We start from the raw sequence: 20,050 nt of genomic DNA on the forward strand, positions 1-20,050 counted from the left end.
TTTAAATAACTTCAGATTATATAAAATACTTGGGAGTCTACCTGCCAAGACAAACTCAGGGACTCTATGATTACAATTACAAAGCAATCTTCACATTAAGACTGATCTAAACAATTGAAGAAATATTAATTGCTCATGGATAGATGGAGCCAATAAAATAAAATGACATTTCTACCTAAGCTAATTTACTAATTAATGCCATGCCAATTAAACAACCAAAGAATTATTTTATAGAGCTAGGAAAAAAATAACAAAATTCATCTGGAAGAAGAAAAAAATCAAGAATATCAAGGGAATCAATGAAAAAAATGTGAAGGCAACCTAGCAGTACCAGATTTGAAGCTCTATTACAAATCAGTAATCATGAAAACATTCTAGTATTGGCTAAGAAATAAAGTGGTGGATCAGTAGAATAGATTAGGCACACAATACACAGTAATAAATGACCATACCATACCATAAATGACAAACCAAGAGATCCACACTTTAAGGATAAGATCTCAACATTTGACAAAAATTGCTTGGAAAATTGGAAAGTAGTTTAGCAGAAATTAGGTATATACAACATTTCTCGCCATATACCAAAATAAGGTCAAACTGATAAATGATTTAGACATGAAGGGTGATATAAGTAAATTAGGGGACTATGGAAAAATATACCTATCAGATCTATGGATGAGTTTATGGGAGAAGTTTATGACTGAACAAGAGATAGAGAAGATTATAAGAAATAAAATGGATAATTTTGATGACAGAAAATTTAAAAAGTTTTTGCACAAAACCAATGCAGCCAAATAGGAAGGAAAGCATGAATTGGGGGGAAATTTATAGCAAGTTTCTCTGATAAAGGTGTTATTTCTCAGATAGTCAGGGAACTGAGCCAGATGTATAAAAGTAAGAGCCATTCCTTAATTGATAAATGGTCAAAGGATAAGAACAGATAGGTTTCAGAAGAAGAAATCAAAGCTATCAATGGTCACATAAAAAATGCTCTATTAATTAGTGAAATGCCATTTGAATAACTTGGAAAGGAAGACACGAAGGTAACCAAAAAAGAAAGGAATGTATTGGTTTATATCTAGCCTCATAAAAAAGGAGATGCTGACCATTTTGGTGTGGGCTGGAACATAATTATAACCTGAAATATGGAAAAGGCAAAAAGGAATTCACTCACTCTAATTCAGGTAAAACTAGAGTTGGTTGTGATTAAGTGAAGTCTTGTGGGTAAGCAGGGTAGGAACTGTAGGATTGGTTAATAGTTAATTGGTTTAGAAGTCCAAGTCACATGGCCTGAACTCTCACTCTGAATGAATAAGAAGACTTCCCCAAGGTAGCATAGAGGACAGCAATTGTATTGGGAGTGGTGATGGGCAATGGCATTAAGATGGATCCTCTGAAGGATCCTAATCTCTGGAGAAAGCTAGCAAGGCACAGTACAGGGTTAAGCTTCAGCAAAATGCTAAGTTTACATCTTCAAAGTGGTAGGTGTTAGGCAGAGCTGAGAAGCAGCTAAGTATCTGGACTACCCCAAAGCCCTACAGGAGGTGAAACTGATGAAATAAAGCAAGAGCTTTCCAGCTGCAATGTACAGGTTTGGAGCATGCATTTTCTGGAAATGTGTCCTTTCCTCATTATCCCATGTCTATGATGGTTTATACTCACTTCCTTGAGTTGACGGAATATAAGCCAATTGCCTTCCTCACACCCACATCAATGTTTACTATGTTATTTTTCCTGATTAAAAATTTTGCTGTTTGATTCATATTTCCTGTCTAGTCTGCTGTCAAAGCATGTGCTAGATAGGGGCTTGAGATGCCCCTACACTTAACAAAAAAATTATTCTGGAATTGAGTAATACAGCTATTACACAGTTAAATGAATTAGCAACACTACGATCATACCAGGTAGAATCAGCTTCCTGGAGCAATATAATGCCAATGAAAATAAGTGTGCCAAAGTGGCATATTTAATCTGTTATGGACATTCATTGTGCTCTTATTTAATTCTGTCCATTTAACAAATATTTATTGAGAACCTTGATGCAGTGAACAATAAAAAAAAATTCATGAGACACTTTCTTTGACTAATGAAGTTTTTAATGGTCACATTAACTTCAATCTTGTTTTACAGCCAAATATTTTAACTCTACATTAAGTCTAGTTCACTTCTTGCCACTTCACATAAATTATATTCTCTGGTCTAATAGACTACTCCCAATTAAAGGCATTGCCAAAGAAACTAGCAAATGATTATATGTATCTCTAAATAGAAAATCAGTGCCAGAGCAAAAGCAAAATAAGAACTCCTCCCCCAATGTAAATGTAGTTTTATTAAGACACAGTAGGAGATAATTATTCAGATTTCTTCCATTGGATAGTTTGATTATTTTATTTATTATAATATCCTGATAGAAAACCATTGTATTAAATCACTTTGGGTAATTATTTGAATATATATGAATGAATGAATAAAAATTGTTAAGTTCTTACTATGTGCAATTCACTATTCGGATTTATAACAAAATAATTTTAAAAGACAGGCAAAGAGTTTGCATTCTAATATGAGAAAACTGTATATAGGGAATTAGTGACTAGAGGAGACAGTTTTGTTCTGGGGAGTACAAAGCAGGCAGGCAGATGGAGACATGACTTAGGTTGATTATAGAATGTCTGGATGGAATCTGAAGCTGAATATGAGGCATGGTTTGGTGTCTAGAGCCAACCAGTAGATATTAATGGGCTAAATGGGCCAATTTGCACATTCATCTGGGTTGGTCCACTGAGTTGGAGCTCCAAAGATGAATGGATTAACTTCTCTAGGTACTGGGGGCAAAGATTCTGAAGGATTCAGGTATGAAAGTCCAGATCTTATGTACAGTGTAGGGAGTTCTGGTCCAGATAGGAAAGAATAGTCCAGAAGTAGAAGGTAGAGATTTGGTTTATGGGGATACCTCTATTGTTAATCATCATAAAAAAGAAAAAAAAACCTTGAGTTAGTATACTTTGGAATAGATTATCAGTTAAAGTAATGGAAGTAAAAAGAAGATAAGGCCACACAAATCCAGAGTAATCTCAAAATTCACATGATATAAGTAGCATCTCATCATTGTCTTTTCTCTTATTAATATTTATGTCTAGTGTTGACTTCTTGTATAGTTATGAGCAAGCAGCTGCCTGTATTGGGTGTTATGAATGCCCTACCCAGTGACACTTTTCTGATCTTACTAAAATGACTGAAGTTCTAGTATTAGAGATTCCTTTGTGCTAAAGAATCAATAGTTCCAAGAATCATCTTCTGAACTGAATACTCTCTCTCCACAGTCTTACTCAGGATCCCTTGTTGTTGTTTGTCCTTCTCGAAGAAGACCATGACATCAGAAAGGTGATGTCATGACTTGCAAGTGAATTGGATTTAAGTGAGTCAGGGCTGTGTAAAGTCATCTGCCTCACTCTCTCCTCTGGAGCTATCTGGATTCAGTGGCAACATATAGATTAGGATGACTGGAGATGGGCCCAAATTTAGTTGGAGACCTTGGCCTTTTTAAGCTAAGATCTTTCCCAGGTCTCTGTTTGTCTGAGGCAATGTCCATTCAGTGATTAAGCCTAGGTAAGAAATGAGGCAAAAATAAAATAAAATGAAATAAAATACCTTACTTCTTAGCTATGTCCATGTGATGGCTCTGCCTCCTACTGGATATGGAAGTGGGGGTTGATTAGGCAGGGAAACTAATGTGTAGGTAATGGGTATACAATACAGATTAATAACTGCCTGGATTATTATCCTACGAAGACTACTGAGCATTCAGTGTTCTCAAGCACCTGAGATTCAATTCTGCTCAATATAGTCTACATTTATTAAGCAACTACTGTATGCAGAGCACTATGAGGAGCGATTAGGAAACAAAGACAAACATGAAAAAGTCTCTGCTGTCATAAAGCTTATATTGTAATGGAACTGATTTTCAAAAGACCTAGGAAAATCTAATTAATAGTGAAAGGTAAAGAAACAAAATATAGAGGATAGAGAATTACTTTCAAACTTAGGAAAACTTGGGCTCAAATGCAACACATACTGGTGGTGTGGCCTTGGGTAAGTGATTTAAATTTTCAGTGCTCTACACAACTCTTTAAGACCATAAATTGCAGAAAAGGTATGCCTTTTCTGCCTTGGTAGAGAAGGTTTCCTCATATGGTAGTTCTGTATACCAATGAAATAACAAGTCCAGACCCTTTCTCCTAGCCTAATAGTAAAATGATATTTTAAAATATTAAGTTGTTATATATTATATTATGATTATGATAATTATTAATTATCACATATGTATAATATCTATGAGACATGACTATAGGGTAATGACTAGATTGGAAGTGGTTTATAGCATTGGTCTCCTTGTCTTTTTTTTTTTAACCATCTCCAGAGATGTAATAATTTATTTCATTATTTATTCATTTTTATAGTTCAATTTATTTACCTTTCTTGTGTCTCTGTTGTTTATGGTGTTTACAAGTCAAATATTCTTCTCTTATTTGTTTCTATTTATTTTATGGTAATAACTCAAACACCTCTCTTTTATTGAATATTCATCTTTTTTAAATTGAAAATTAGGCTCAGGTTTGCAGACCATGGCATTTTGGACTGCATTTTTACCTCCTTATGTTATTCCACTCCTTTCTTCAGTTTCAGATTAGTGAAGAACAAACTTGTCTTATTCATATTTTCTTCCTTTTACATTTGAAGATCTTTCTCCTATCCACATGCAGAATTTTTTTGTTTTGGTCATTGGATTTGTTAAAATTAACCATGATGTGTCTTGAAGTTTTAAGTGTAGTTTGTTTTAAGTGGTATGTGAATTCTTTTTAGCTTTGTGTATATACACACATGCACATATACATATTCACATATATGTATACACATAATACACACATATATACACATATGCACACACATATATACATATATACATACACATAAAATATATATGTGGGTGTTCATATATACATATGTGTATATATTTATGTGTGTGTATATATATATTTATATATATATATATAAAATGTTCTGGACAGTTTTACTATAGTATTTCCTGCTTAATAATGTTTCAGAGTTTTTTTAAAGAATTGTTTTTTCTTCTAAGACACTTATGATTCTTAAACTATGTAATGAATGAAAACTCCAAGACACAGAGTTTCTGGGTAATTAATAATTAATTTATTAATTAGGCTAGTCAGTAGTCAATAAATTGATGGTCAGTGGTTCCTCTTGGTAACCAAAAACCCCAAGGGAGACCTGAAATGCCTAAAATCCTTTCTGAAAGGGAACTCCCTAACAAGTGAAACTCAAACCTGGTTGATGGATATTTAATGAAGAGGTGGGCTAAAAGTCTTCAGCTCTTCCTACTGAAAAAGTGGCTTGATCATGAGTCTCAGGAGCCTCCAGACATCTGGTCAGGGAAAACCATTTCCATCTGAACCTCTCTGGCTAGTTTTCTTTTTCAGGAGCTGGGAAGGCATCAAGGACAGGAGGTTTTTCTTTCAGGAAAAGGCTTGTCCATACTAGTTTCTGTTTATACTCTGAACAGAAATGAGGTTTCCCAGTTGGGTGGGGTTCTGACCAACTAAGGAGCATGTGCTGCCCTGAGGGCTAGGAAAAATCTCATCAGTTAGCCATGCCCTTCAGAGGCTGACTGACCCTTTCAGGAATTGGGTGTTAACAGAAATAGGAAGAAAAAGGTGGATCACAAATTAATAATTAGTTACTTATATATGGTATAATATTAATTTCTCTCAACTATCTCTTTTGTAGAAATAGTGTATTCTTTTAGCATCCTTGCCTTTTGCTTCTCTTTTTCAAGATTGTCCTCCATTTGTGTTCCTAATCTGTTGTTCTATCTTTCACTTCTTTGAAGAGACTTACCACCATAAATTGAAGTTTTTCAAATTATTTCTAAATTTCTAAATCATTTCAGTTATGCAGAGTATACATTTTGACATTTTTCCCTTTTATTTTTATCTTATGGTTTTACTAATCTTTTGGACTATTCTGCAACATCCTATTGTTTTATAGTCTTTTGAAAATTTAAAGGGTTCTATGTTTCATACACATTGGTTCAATATCCTTTGTCTGAAAACATTTATTTAGAGAATTTTGTAATCTTTTTGAGGTTTTAGTACTTACCTTTCCTCCTAACTTTAATATATCCTCTGTTGGTTTATCTGCTTGTTCTCTAGATTTTCTTTTAGATTTTATTCTTCTTGAAATACCTGGTGGTTTTAGTTCTCTCAAATTTTCTTTTTATTCACTTCTTGAATTCACCTTCTTTGGTGGTAGATACATCCCCAGGACTAGACTGCAGCATTATCTTATACTTATCCTCAAATGGGAAATTTGCCAACCTTGATTTTTATCTCAGTAATTTCTGGGGGAATGGTACTGGCCTCAGGTGGATTTTAGGTCCCTTTCCTTTAGGACCAGTATAGCTATCAATGCTAATCCACTTCCTGGGTGTCTGTTCCTGCTTCCTGTTCTTTTGTTCTTAGACTGGGCTGAATCAGTAGCTGCTTTTTGCATGGTTACAGTCATTCAATCAAGAAGCATCTATTAAGCACCTACAATGTGCCAGGCACTGGAGATGGAATGTATTTTTCAGAGAACAGAAGACCAGTGACACTAGAATTCCTACAACTTTGGGATTTTCCAACCTAGAAACAACCCCTGGTAGAATGAAGTCAATTTTCCCATCCCAGTTCCTTCTTCCCTTTTCCTTGCATGTTAATATCTCCTACTTATTGCAACTGGATGGTTGACAAGTGGGACATTAAGATGTATGTGTATGCCAGCAGAGTCTTTGCAGCATGAAAGAAAACCCATTGTGGTATCCAAAGTACAAGCCCACAGGTTGGTTTGTGTGCCAAATTTAGTTCTGAATTTAGGAGGAGAGGTGGGCTGAGGGGATGAAGTAAGGATGTGTTCTCTAATATTCATTCCTAAGGGTGTTACTTCATTGGGATTTTAAATTTCTTGTTCTGTGGATTCATATGCAACTGTTCTCTCTGGTACATAATTCATTTTTAGGAATCTTTTGAGAATTAATGGGTACTGAAAAAAAAGGTCTAGTCTTCCATCTTGTTGGTCTTCTTGTCTTCTGGTTATTTCTCCTATGTGTATATTCTTATTTCGTATGATGGGGAAAAGATTAGAAGAAAGGGAAAATAGGTAGAATTGATGGGGAGGGTGATGGGGAGAGAAAAATTTATGGGAAGAGAAGAAAAGGGAGGAGGACAACACCACAAATTGTGTAAAGATTGGGAAGACATTGTGGTGCTAAAGGAGAGGAATTGGTCCCTAAACCCAAAGTCATTTTTACTTAGGAGACTTGGGTGTTGATGGCCTCAAAATGTTTATATTAGATAAAATATCCACATTTCCACTGTCTTTTCAGAGTCCCATCTCAGTGCTTCCAACTGTCTTCTCATTTGCTCCAAGAAGCTACCTCAATTCTTAGTTTCACTAGGCCCTAATACTGTCCATGACTTGATGGATAAATGACTAAACATAATCATAAAGATCTGAGTTCAAATCTTGCCTCAGACACTTAATATCTATGTGACCCTGGGCATCAACGATGATAACTAACATTTATATAGTGCTTACTATATGCCAGACACTGGGCCAAACACTTTACAAATATTATTTCATTTGCTTCTCAAAATAACCCTAAGAGGTAAGTCTTATAATCTCATTTTTCAGTTGAGAAAAATGTGATATATAGAGATAAAGTGACTTACTCAGGGTCATACAGTTAATAAATGTCTGAGACTGGATTTTGAATTCAGATCTTCCTGACTTCAGGCTTAGTGCTCTATTCTACTCCATCACCTAGTTGGGCCTCAATTTCTTCATCTATAAAACAAAACAAAACAAAACAAAACAAAACAAAAAATGGCTATTCTTAATGGCCTCAAAGGTCCCTTCCAGCGTTACTTCTTTGATCCCATTATGTTATGTGCTCCTAATGACACATCTTGTGTTAATTGAAGAGGAGAGTGAGGCTGTGGAAAGACAAAGAACAATTGTATGGAGGTTATTCTGTGGTTTGCAGGCTTCAGAGACTGTCCTTTGACTGAGCTAATACCTTGTCCCTGGAGAAAAATGGGATAAAAATAAAGATCTGAGCTGTATTGTTCCAGCAAGGTAAAATTAGAAGCTGGTTTGAACAGCTCTCATTGGGGAGGATGGCTGTTGGAACTTGTTTATTCATTGCAGCACCCTCCAGAAGCCTCCACAGTATGTATTCCAACCTTGGAACATGGGCTCTCCTGTACTTTCTTTTTGGAGCCAAGAATGTGTCACATAAAATGAAACAGCTTTTAAAATAGGCATTAAAAAACCCAAACCAAATACCCTATTTGCTTTGTACCTAGTTACCAAGTTAAAGGCAGTGATCAGTGTTTTTAATCTGGGTCTCACCAGGCATCAGAAACTAATGTTTCAGTTGTCAGACTGATGTAAGGAGGTCTTGATAGAAGGGTGTCATAGCAGAGGTTTTAGAATACTTAGCTTTTTTAATTAGAAGTGAAATACTATGTGTGACATTTGAGGACTTTACTCTGGTTGCAGACCCCATCCCCCATCCTTAAAAAAAGTCTTTTGAGATACTTTCAACAGTAACTCTTAGGGCATTAATAACAAGTATGTCCTTGCTCAATTTCACTTCACACTGCCCTGGCAGAAAAGACATAATGACTGGGCAATGGTAGAATCAGGAAGTTGCTTATATTTGCACATGGAGACATAAAAATGATAGGCATTGAAAAAATGCATCTTGTGCACTCTTAGGAATGCTGTCTCTCAATGTGGGTGGGATTTGTACAGGCAGAATTCCCTCTGGGATTGAGAAAAGTGCTTGCTTTGAATCAGTTAGTTTACCAGGCAAGAAATGGGCAGCATTTTTCTTGGCTGAATCTCACTATGTTAAAATGAAATAGCATCACTCTGGTTTCTCTATTAATAACTCACCTTTCCTTACCTCCTTCTACAGTCCCTTTATGATGCTTTCTTTTTAAAAAAAAATATGAGCAATTAAACCAAAGAGTTATTGCAACTTTACTTCCTGACCCCTTAGGGACTACTGAAAATAGTGGTGAAAGAATATAACTCAAACCCTGTTCCTTTTGAGAAAAAAAATCCGTTTTTTTCTTGCAGAAGATTTAATGTTATTTCTTTTAAAGCAAAAATATATCTTACTTTAGTGTGTGCAGATAGTTAGTAATAAGTAAAATGACCACATTTTTGCATCAGAGGAATTGTGTTTGACATATAATAAACCATCTCCACTAGCTCCTTAAGGGAGTATTTTATCATAGAATGTGTGACATAATCTTTTACTCAGGTGGCATGAATGCGATGCTATCATACATAGCAAGGCACAAGCCTCAGTATTTAAATTTACCATTACTATGTAACATGGAAAAATCCAAGGTGGTGGCAGATTGCTACCACCAGAATGCAGGCATTTCTAATGCTGGTCTGTTCACACTTCCTAAAACTTGAAAGAAAAAAGCATATCTACATAGTAAATTAATGCATGGAACAGAGTTCTTTATTTCTGACAATAGATTTTCTCACTAATATAATTTGACAGGTATTTATTGAGTTCATATATCTTTTAAGAAAATAATCATGATAATAAAGTCATGAGGTAGGCAGGGTGGAAATTTTAATCCCATTTTATAGACAAGGAAACTGAACTTTAGAAAATAAGGTGATTACTCTAAGCTACACAGTAAATGGTAGAATTGAGACTAGAATACAAATCATTTGACTCCTAATCCAGTGCTTTTTCTGTTATTGAACTCTTTTCTTGGTGAGAAAACTGAATCAATCAATAAAGATTTATGACTTATTATATGCCAGGTACTGTCCTAAATTCTGGGGATAAAAAAAGGTTACCTTCCATCTGCTCTGTATTTACATATACCTATTTATCTACCTGCTATCTCCTCCATTAAAATGTAAGCTCCCTGAGGGCAGGGAATGTTTTTTTTTTCTTTCAAGTTTTAGGAAGTGTGAACAGACCAGCATTAGAAATGCCTGCCTTCTGGTGGTAGCAATCTGCCACCACCTTGGATTTTTCCATGTTACATAGTGACGGTAAACTTAAATACTGAGGCTTGTGTCTTGCTATGTGTGATAGCATTGCATTCATGCCACCTGAGTAAAGACATTAAAAGCTTTGAGAACCAAGAAAGACCTCCTTCAGAAGGAGATATCTGAGTTGTCTTGAGGGAAGCCAGACATTCTATGTGCAGGTTGTGAGGAAGGAAACTGAAAAGAAATTCACATAGAAAGAATAGGCAAAAGAGCAAATCAGTTGGTGATAAAAATGTGTCTGATCACTTAGGAAATACTGGCTTCATAGACAAAAATTAAACAATCATTTATTTGATTAGGAGGGGAAGGGTGAGTAATTTAGTAGGTACAAGAATAATGGAAAAAGTAAATATTTTGGTAAGATAATGGGGATATTTGAAAGGAAGGCTGATCAATGAAGTGATTACTAGGTATAGAATAATAAAAATGTTCATAACCATTTATAATTTTTGTTTTTAATTTTATCATCCTCACCACCACCACCACCATCATCACTGAAACTTGGAGCTGATATAGACAAGACTTGCTTGTTCATAACCATAATGTTCATAACCATTTATAACTTTTGTTTTCAATTTTATCATCACTATCACCACACCACTATCACCATCATCACTGAAACTTGAAGCTGATATAGACAAGACTTGCTTTCAACTCCACTACTTGAGTGATAGTCCTCTAGCTCAATGATTACCAGAAATATGAATTCTCTTCATAATAGCCTTAATAATCTATTGTCCAGTTTCTCTTTTACTTCCTCTAATCAAGGGGAGCTAACTAACTACCTCACAAGCTAGTATATTTTACTTATGGACAGCTCTAGTTATTAAGATAAAAGTCTGTATGGTCATAGCTATGGTTTTTCTAGTAGCAAGGTACAGCTGTGAGAGTTGGACTATAAGGAATGATGAGCACCACAGAATCAAAGTTTCTGAATTTTGGTGCTGGAGAAGACTTTTGAGAGTCCCTTATATAGCAAGGAGATCAAATCAGTCAATATTTAAAGAAATTAAATCAGACTATAAGGTTACTAGAAGGTTAAATAATGAAGCTTAAATACTTTGGGCACATAATGAGAAGATGGGACTCATTGGAAAAGACTGATTTTGGGAAGGATTAAAGGCAAAAGGAGAAGGGGACTGCAGAGGATGAAATAGATAGATAGTGTCATGGAAACAATGAACATGAACTTGAATAGACTTCAAGAGATAGTGGAGGATGGAAGGGCCTATTGTGCTATGGTCCACCAGGTCTCAAAGAGTCTGACATGACTGATCGACTGAACAACAGCAAATGATTAAAAAAGTTTTTTTTCTTATTTTTAATCCAAATCTACCTCCCAACAGCTTATACTCAGAATACTAATCCTGCTTTCTAGAAGTACTCAATAAAAATCTAATCTATCAGATGATAGTTTTTCGAATATTTGAAGATGGTGATTGTGTTTCCCATAAATCTTTCCCTTTCTTCAATTGAAGCTGTTAAGATCCACTGCCTCAACAAGAGATGAAAGATTAACAACTAGTACTGATGCTCCAAGGAAAATAGCAGGGAAAGAATTTCTATGGGGGCTAAATACCAAGAACACCAACTTCAAGGGATCAAGCAAGAGTTGGATATAATATAATACTAACAGAAATAAGTGAAAGCAGAGTGATAGGAAACCTAGTTATCAGAATGGAAAAGCCAAGAAACAGTAATGTGCTAGAAGTATACAAAGGTCATAATAGAGCTGAGTTGTTGATGATGAAGAAAGCTTACCAATAGCTTCTATTCTGTGGAGACTTAGAGTATGTATTTTCAGTCCATCAAAATGTCTAAAGGAATCTACATACTGAAAACCAGGAATTTAACTAAAGGCATCCCTAGTTATTTCAACCAATCCTCAAACAATAAGATTTTGCATCATAATCACCATCAATTTACCATCATAATCACCTTTCTAGAGAGGCATTCCAGATTGTCAATATCCTACTTAACTGTGATATCTGGATCTGAACATAATACTCCAGACATGGACACTGTATTTTTATTGTCTGCCAGTACTGTCTTTCACTTTGATGGGAGCAATTTTCACTGAAATATGGGGTTGGAAGTTAGATTGTAGAGATTTTAGAAAACCCGGAGAGGGAAGAAAAATGGAAACACCTAATGTATGTGACTTTTTCAAAAAGTGGAGCTAAGAAAGGTAGGAGAGACATAGGGCTATAATTAGCAGGCATTTATTAGTAGTCTAAGATTGCATAAAACTGTTGACTCATACTGAGCTTGAAGTTGACTAATATGAACTGCTTGTAGCCAAATCTCTTTTTATTCTAAATTTGTATAGTTGACTTTTATTCCTAAATACAGAATTTTATATTTCTTCCTGTTACATTTCCCATTGTTTTATTTAGTCATTGTCCTAGACAGTTGAATTGTTTTGAATAACAAGATTCCATATGGTATATTAGCTATCCCTTTCAAAGTAATTCTCAAAGTTGCTAACTCAATAAATAAGCATTTGTAATATGCTTACTATGTGCTAGGCATATATGCTAAGCACTGGTTATACAAAAAAAGCAGAAAAAAAGTTCCTGCCCTAAATGAGTTTACATTCCAATGCAATAGAAAACAAATTCATAAATCTATACATGCAAGATAAATACAGAGTAAGTAGAAACTAGCCTTAGAGGGGAAGGTACTTGTATCTGAAAGAATCAGGAAAAACCTTTTATGGAAGGTGACAATTGAACTGTCTTTAAAAAAAAAATCAGAGACTCTTTGAAGGGGACATTTGGAAGAAGAATATTCCAGATCTGGGAAACATCCAGTGCAAAACATAGAATATCATTTGTAAGGAAAAACACATAGAGAAGTATAACTAGATGGCAGATTACATGGAAGGGAGAAATGGTTAAGAGAGAAATTAGCCAGGTTGTGAAGAGCTTTAAATCTCAAAGTAGTTTATATTTGATTCTATAGGTAATAGACAGGCAGTGGAATTTGTTGAGTGACGCAGTCAGATGTACATTATAGGAAATAAATTTGGCAGCTGTGTGGAAGATGGATTCTAGTGGAAAGAAACTTGAGGCAGAGAGACTAATTAAAAGACAATTGCAATAGTCCAGGCAAGAAGTAATGATAGCCTGAACTAGGGATATGAGTGGAAAAAATAGGGCTTCTGCCAGAGAAATTTTCTAGAAATTAGTTACAAGATTTTGCAATTGATTTGGATATGTAGGGTGAGTGAGAGAACAAGAGTGGAGGCTAACATAAAAACTGTGAACCTGAGTGACCAGAAAGATGGTGGCTGCCCTGATAGTTAATGGTAATCTCAGGAGAGGGGTGGGTTTTTGGGAAAAGATAAGGAGTTCTGTTTGGAGGATGTTGAGTTTAAGACATTTATGAGACATCTGGCTTGAAATGCTCAACAGGAAGTTGGTGACGTAGGGTTGGAACTCAGGAGAGTGATTAGTGTTGGATAAATAGATCTAAAAGATGATTGAATCCAAGGGAGCTGATGAGATCACCAAGTGAGGGAGTATAGAGAGAAAAGAGAAGAGGGCCTAGTTCAGAACCTTGGGAAACACACAAAGTTAGTTAGTGTGGCGTGGAAGAAGATCCAGCAAAAACAAATGGATGAGGAATAGGTAGGAGAGAACCAAGAGAAAACAGAATAATAAAAACTCTTAGAGGAGAAGGTATATGGGTGGATATGGTAGTCATTAGTATTAAAATCTGCAAAGTGATTTGGAAGGATGAGGATTAAGAAAAGGACATTAGAAATATCCTTGATTATTTTGGTCAAAGCAATTTCCATTGAAATATGGGGTTTGAAGCTAGATTGTAGAAGTTTTAGAAAACCCAGAGAAGAGAGAAAAAAAGAGGTATCTAATGTACATGAATTTTTCAAGGAGTAGAGATAAGAAAGGTAGGAGAAACAGGACTATAATTGGTATGCTTTGTAGGACATAGTAATGATTTTTAAGCTATGGGGTGGGAACAGTTATGTATGTGTTTGCAGGCAGCAGGGAAGGAACAAGAAAACAGATTGGAGAAGGAATAGGGACGATGGCAGGGTGAATCTTCTTGAGAAGACAGGAGGATATGAGATCAAAGGTTCTTTTAGAGATACTGACCTTTTTTAAGGTGAACAGTTACTTCGTCATCAGAGATAGAGATAATGTGGGGATAAAGAGCAGATAATGGAGAATCATTGCATAAGGATTTGAGATGAGGAGACATGTCAGGGAGTTTAAGTGAAGGTGCTGCCATACAAGAAAAGATGTAGAGTCAGAGAGAACTAAGTCCCACTAAGTGCCAGGAGATAAACATAGCAAGAAAGGGGGTAGTTTAAGATAAGAGGAAGTTTGTATGACTGTTCCAGAGGGCATAGTGGAGGGAGCAGGCAGATTTAGAAAGGGACATTATGGGGATGGGGATAGGGTTGAGGTGAATAGGAAAGAGAAAATGGATCGACAGGTTTGGATAGAAGATTTGTTCTGGCAGCTGTACATTCAGCATCACTGGGATGAGGAGAGTAACGGGGATATGCGTGACAGAGCAGGGTTCCCTTCTCCCCCTACTTATGTATATGAGGCTAATTCTTTTCCTCAAAGCCAAGGAAGCTGTCCCCAAGACTGAATTGACCCAAGAGACTAAGGATCAAGCTGCCTAGCTTTTGATGCAGCTTCCTGATGACTTCATGGCATATTTCCATGACTCCATGGTCACCTAAGGGCAAAAAAAAATCCCACTCACATGGAATTTGGGTCCTTCAGATTTTTCTAATGCTCCAAGATTGCCTAAAAGTTATCTTACTCAGTTTAATCAAATGATTTCCATGCAGAGGTGAGGGGGATCGTCCATAGCTAAGTTCAGTCTTCTTGTGAGTACCCATTTATGCTGTGGATAAGTAAGCTTCCTTTTTAAATTTTCTCCTTTTGTTGCAGTATTGTCCCTAAACTACCATGAGTCCACTATAATGTGTGTAGTCAGTAGTTGGAATAAGTTGCCTTCATTATTCACTTTGTGTTTAAAATAGGGGAAGGGTAATGCAAATACAGAAAATGGGGTAATCTGGTGGCCATATAAGGCACTGTGGCACTCTCTAGCAATGATCCTTCAGTGTTGTACAGAGAGTGCCTCTGACTAACTTTTACACCAAGCCAGGAGAAGCTCATTACTTGGATAACAGCATCATTATAAGATCTCATCAGCCTTAGTATGCCACCACACCACTTCCCTCTCTTTGCCTCTCTGATTGGAGAATTGGGCCATGAACTCCCAAACTCCATTGAAGGAGAGCACTCAGTTCAGACATATCCTCATTTCTCAACTGGCTGCACTACCTTGGGACTTCATTAGCTGATTTCTACACCATCCTCCCCTGCCCACTTGTTTTTTAGTTTCCTTTTGTGTTTTCTCTTCCCCCATCAAGTCATAAACTGCTTGAGGGCAGGGGCTTGTCTTTCTTTTTTCAGATTTATATTCCAAGTGCTTAGCACAATGCCTGAGCACTAGTCAGCATTTAATAAATGTTTACTGACTGATTGACCTGTACATTTTCCACTGAGGCATAATGAGCAGCTCATTGTATGCTGGAGGAAGATGATAAGGAGGATAAAAAAGCAACAGGTCCAGCATTGTCTAATTTGTGTTGACTATCCTGAAGAAACTGAATTGCCAAGATAAGAAAGATACATGTACACTATCCCAACACATTCAGTAACTAGAGACAGGGCTCTAGGTTTTTATGGACTGCAATGAAAACTGAGTGGAAGCTACTGGATTTGATGTATCGCATCAAAGTGGGGGATCCTGATAATTGGCCTACTTCAGGTGCAGTTAAATCCCTTCATTCTGAGCAAAACCCTACCAGAATGGATTCAGGTGTTAGCTACAGACCTCTTCCAGGCACGGACAGATTTTTGTCATTGTTATAGAGTAGTTTTAATCATGTCTGACTCTCTGTGGTCCCATTTGGAGTTTTCTTGGCAGGGATAGAGGAGTGGTTTGCCATTTCCTTTTCCAGCTCATTTTACAGATGAGGAACTGAGGCACAAAGGGTTAAGTGACTTGCCCAAGGTCATACAACTACTAAGTGTCTGCCCCTCTCCTCCACCGTGGGCAGATTATCTGGAAAAAAACTGAGCTGGAGATAGGTTAGCACTGTTAAGGGTCAAATGCTACTTTCAGTGGAAATGTAGCTTGAAAGTGGCAAAACTTTCCATTGAAAGAATAATAATAGGGCATAATCCATTGATATCCTTCCTAAGTGAGTGAAAAGGACATTATTATTCATTCATTATATATGTCCAAGACCCATTGAACTGAATAGAGAGACTCAGAGTTTTCAGATAAGCACTTGGATTTCATGGGCCTGCTTAGCTATTTTGTCAGTCATATACACTTAGCAGTCTTCTCCAAAGTCATTTCCAGCTACAAGAAACAGGTGTTCACTTCACACAGTGTTCCTGAAACCAGTGTACTGGTTTAAGAAATGTCAGATTCTCTAGTGATAGATTTCAGATTTCTGGACTTCAAGTGAATTCCTTGCCATGTGTTAACCAATTGATTATTGGAGTGCAGCTGTTCAGGAAACAAACCTGAAAGGAAACACTGCTTAAGGTTAATGTTGCAAAAACAGGCAAAATGTGACCTTTATATAATCTAGGCTATTTGTAGTGGTGATTATCCAATTTGTCCCATAGTCCTAATTCTCCAATCTTCCTTAGCCTGAATTTTCTCCAGATGAATTTACAGTTTCCTCCAAAAATGTTGCTGATTAGGAATAGTCAGTCTCCTGGTTTATATGATACATTCTATCTGGCATTTCCTCCCATGTACTGCACTCCTCAAAGTAATGAAACTATAAGCCGCAACATGAAAAAGCTTGACCTGAACTGTCAGGCATGTCTACATAGCATGGCACTGGTCCTAATGTATGCTTTTTAAATGATGCCCTGCCACAAGGTTTCAAGAAATGGAAAGCAGCCAAATAATTCTTAATTCATATAATTTAAACTCCGCAGCATGAATGACTAACTCCAAAGGGAATAAAACCGTCAGAGATATAAAGAAAACAATCCAGGTTGCATTGCAAAATCAAAATGAGACTACTTCCTGTGTCTTTGAAATTATCTATCTTTTAAAAGAGCCTCCTGTTCCTTCTCTTTGACATAGCATTCATTCTGGCTGTAGACAGAAGAACAAAAACTCGACTGCAGCAAAGCCTAGTGGCCACACGATGCTCTCTGAGGTACCAAAGAGTGATAGCGAACACTCTTTTTCCCCAGGGTCCTTTAAGTGAACAGTTTGGGAGCAGAGCCAGGGGAAATTCATGAGCATGTTCATGTTACAAGGGTGTCACTATCAATACATGTCTTTCAGGAGAAAGAAGTCTATGCCAAATTCTCCAGAACAACTTTCAATTAACTGACTACACTTTTTTTTTTAAAGAAGTGTGTTGCATTTGCTTGAATTGTTTTGTACAGGAATGAGTGCACCTTTATATACATGAGTTCATTTAATGGGATTCCATCTTTCCAGGGCCTAAGTCACTCCCCTTGGTAAGACAAATCGGGAGGCTCATCAAATCTAGGGCAATGCTCCACCCTAGAAGCTTAACTGCCTACCTAATCTTGTTTACAGACTAGAGACTAAAATCCAGTAAATGGTGTTTAATGTCAAGGGGAAAAGTTATGGAGTCTTCTTTGCTTGTGAGACTGAGATATTTCTGGCTCTTTGGAGGACTGACATGGTGAGGTCAGCACATGAGGCCCTTTATTTCTTCCTAGATAGTTTGCTTGCAGTTGAGATCCATAGTCAACTACTGAATAGTGGTTCCCTAGTTATGGCCTTTTGTTTTATGTAACTAAGTTTCTCTTAGGCACAGTTATTTCAGAGGGAAGTAAGTTCACTTTTCAGGTCAATTGTCAGTTATCCTTTGAAAAAATATAACTCTTTAATGACATGGTCAAACATAAAGATTTACAAACATGAAGTTAATAGTTGTAGAGCTAGAAGAGACCTTGGGGGATATTTCATTTAATCCTCTCATTTTACAGATGAGGAAACTGAGGCCAAGAGAGGTTAAGTGCCTTACCAAAAGTCACATGAGGAGTAGATAAAAGAGAGGCAGGATTTGAACACAACCAAAAACACTGCTCTTTTTCATTATTAATTTTAACTCCTCTCTATTATCACCACTCATTATTTCTTAATGACTACTTTTGCTCACTTTCTCCTGTTCCCCAAAGGAATTAGAGCTGTGAGGTATTGCCTTTCAGTCATTTTCAGTCACGTTTGATTTTCTCTGACCCCATTTGGGGATTTCTTGGCAAAGATACTAGAGCACTTTGCCGTTTCCTTCTCCAGCACATTTTACAGATGAGGAAACTGAGGCAAACAGGGTTAAGTGCCTTGCCCAGGGTCACACAGCTAGTAAGTGTCTGAGACCAGATTTGATTTCAAGAAGACAAGTCTTCCTTGACTTCAGGCCCAGCACTCTATCCACTGTGCCACCTAAATGTTGCTACAGGCATTTGAATACTGGTATTTTAAAAGTTGAGTTGGAATTTACCATTTCTCTGAGCTGCAGATCATGAACTAGATTCATATACATCTGAGTTCTGATACAAATCCTTTTCTGTTGATGAGCCACTGAGTGCCTTCCTATTGAAGTTCTAAGCTTACCAGGACATCACTTCAAATTGTTACCTTTCATAGCTTCTTCTTCCTCTTCTTCTTCTTCTTCTTCTTCTTCTTTTTTTTTTTTTGCTTAGGCATTCAGGGTTAAGTGACTTGCCCAGGGGTCACACAGCTAGTAAGTGTCAGGTGTCTGAGGCCAGATTTGAACTCAGGTCCTCCTGACTGCAAGGTCAGAGCTCTATCCGTTGTGCCACCTAGTTGCCTCTCATAACTTCTTAATTGGTCTCCCTGCCTCTATTTTTTCCATTCTTTAATCCATCCTACACACATATGCCAAAACAATCTTTCTTTTTTGTAATAGTATTATATTTTTTCCAATTCCATGTAAAGACAAATTTAACATTATATATATATAATATATATAATAATATACATATATATTTTTAATTTTGAGTTCCAAATTTTCTTCTTCCTTGCCTGCCCCTCACTAATGTGCTCATGAGATGTCTGCTGGCTCATTCTCCCTGCAGCCACAGCCCCAGACATATCTGGTCAGCACAGCTGCACTTGGAAAGTCCTTCAATCTTTTCCTACTCAGCCATCAGATCCTCACATTGTCTGTGAGATCAAAGTTCCTAAGGCTGAGGCTGCCTCTCAACCCAGCTGCCCCCAGGGCTTATTGTTTCTTGATTCTGCCAAGTTGGCCTGAAGGTGTTTACTCTTTACTCAGGCTGAACCTCTGCCCCTGGAGGTTGGGTCTTTCCTGGGGTCTTCTCAAATTGTCTTAGGAGGACAACTGCTTTACCCCATGTTTATTTTTGCTGCTTTGAGGTGATGTTCTGTCTTTTTGTGTGTGTGTGGAGGAAATTTGGAGAGCCAAGAATTTTCTCACCTACTCCACCATCTTCCCAAAATCTTCTCCTACAGTTATTGTAAGTGGAATTTCTCTTTCTATCTCTTGCTACTGGGCTTGGTTAAAATAATCTTTCTAAAGCATAGGTTTACCATGCCATTCTCTTGCTCAAGAATCTTTGGTGGGTCACTGTTGCCTCTGTGATAAAATGCAACCTTCCCTCCTCCTAGCTTGGCATTTAAAGAGCTTTGTTTTCTGTTTCCAGTCTAACTTTCTAGATGTATTTCATATTACCTTGTCTTACACGCTGGACATTCCAGCCAAAGGCCATCCAGTCCCCTCTCTGCTAATTAAATTCTGGACCTAGTTCACTGTCCCCTTTGGGTCTATCTAAAATGAATATGCTCTATGGTC

This window comes from Vombatus ursinus, unplaced genomic scaffold (assembly GCF_900497805.2).
Source record: "Vombatus ursinus unplaced genomic scaffold, bare-nosed wombat genome assembly UNPS02014812.1, whole genome shotgun sequence".
Classification (NCBI taxonomy): domain Eukaryota; kingdom Metazoa; phylum Chordata; class Mammalia; order Diprotodontia; family Vombatidae; genus Vombatus; species Vombatus ursinus.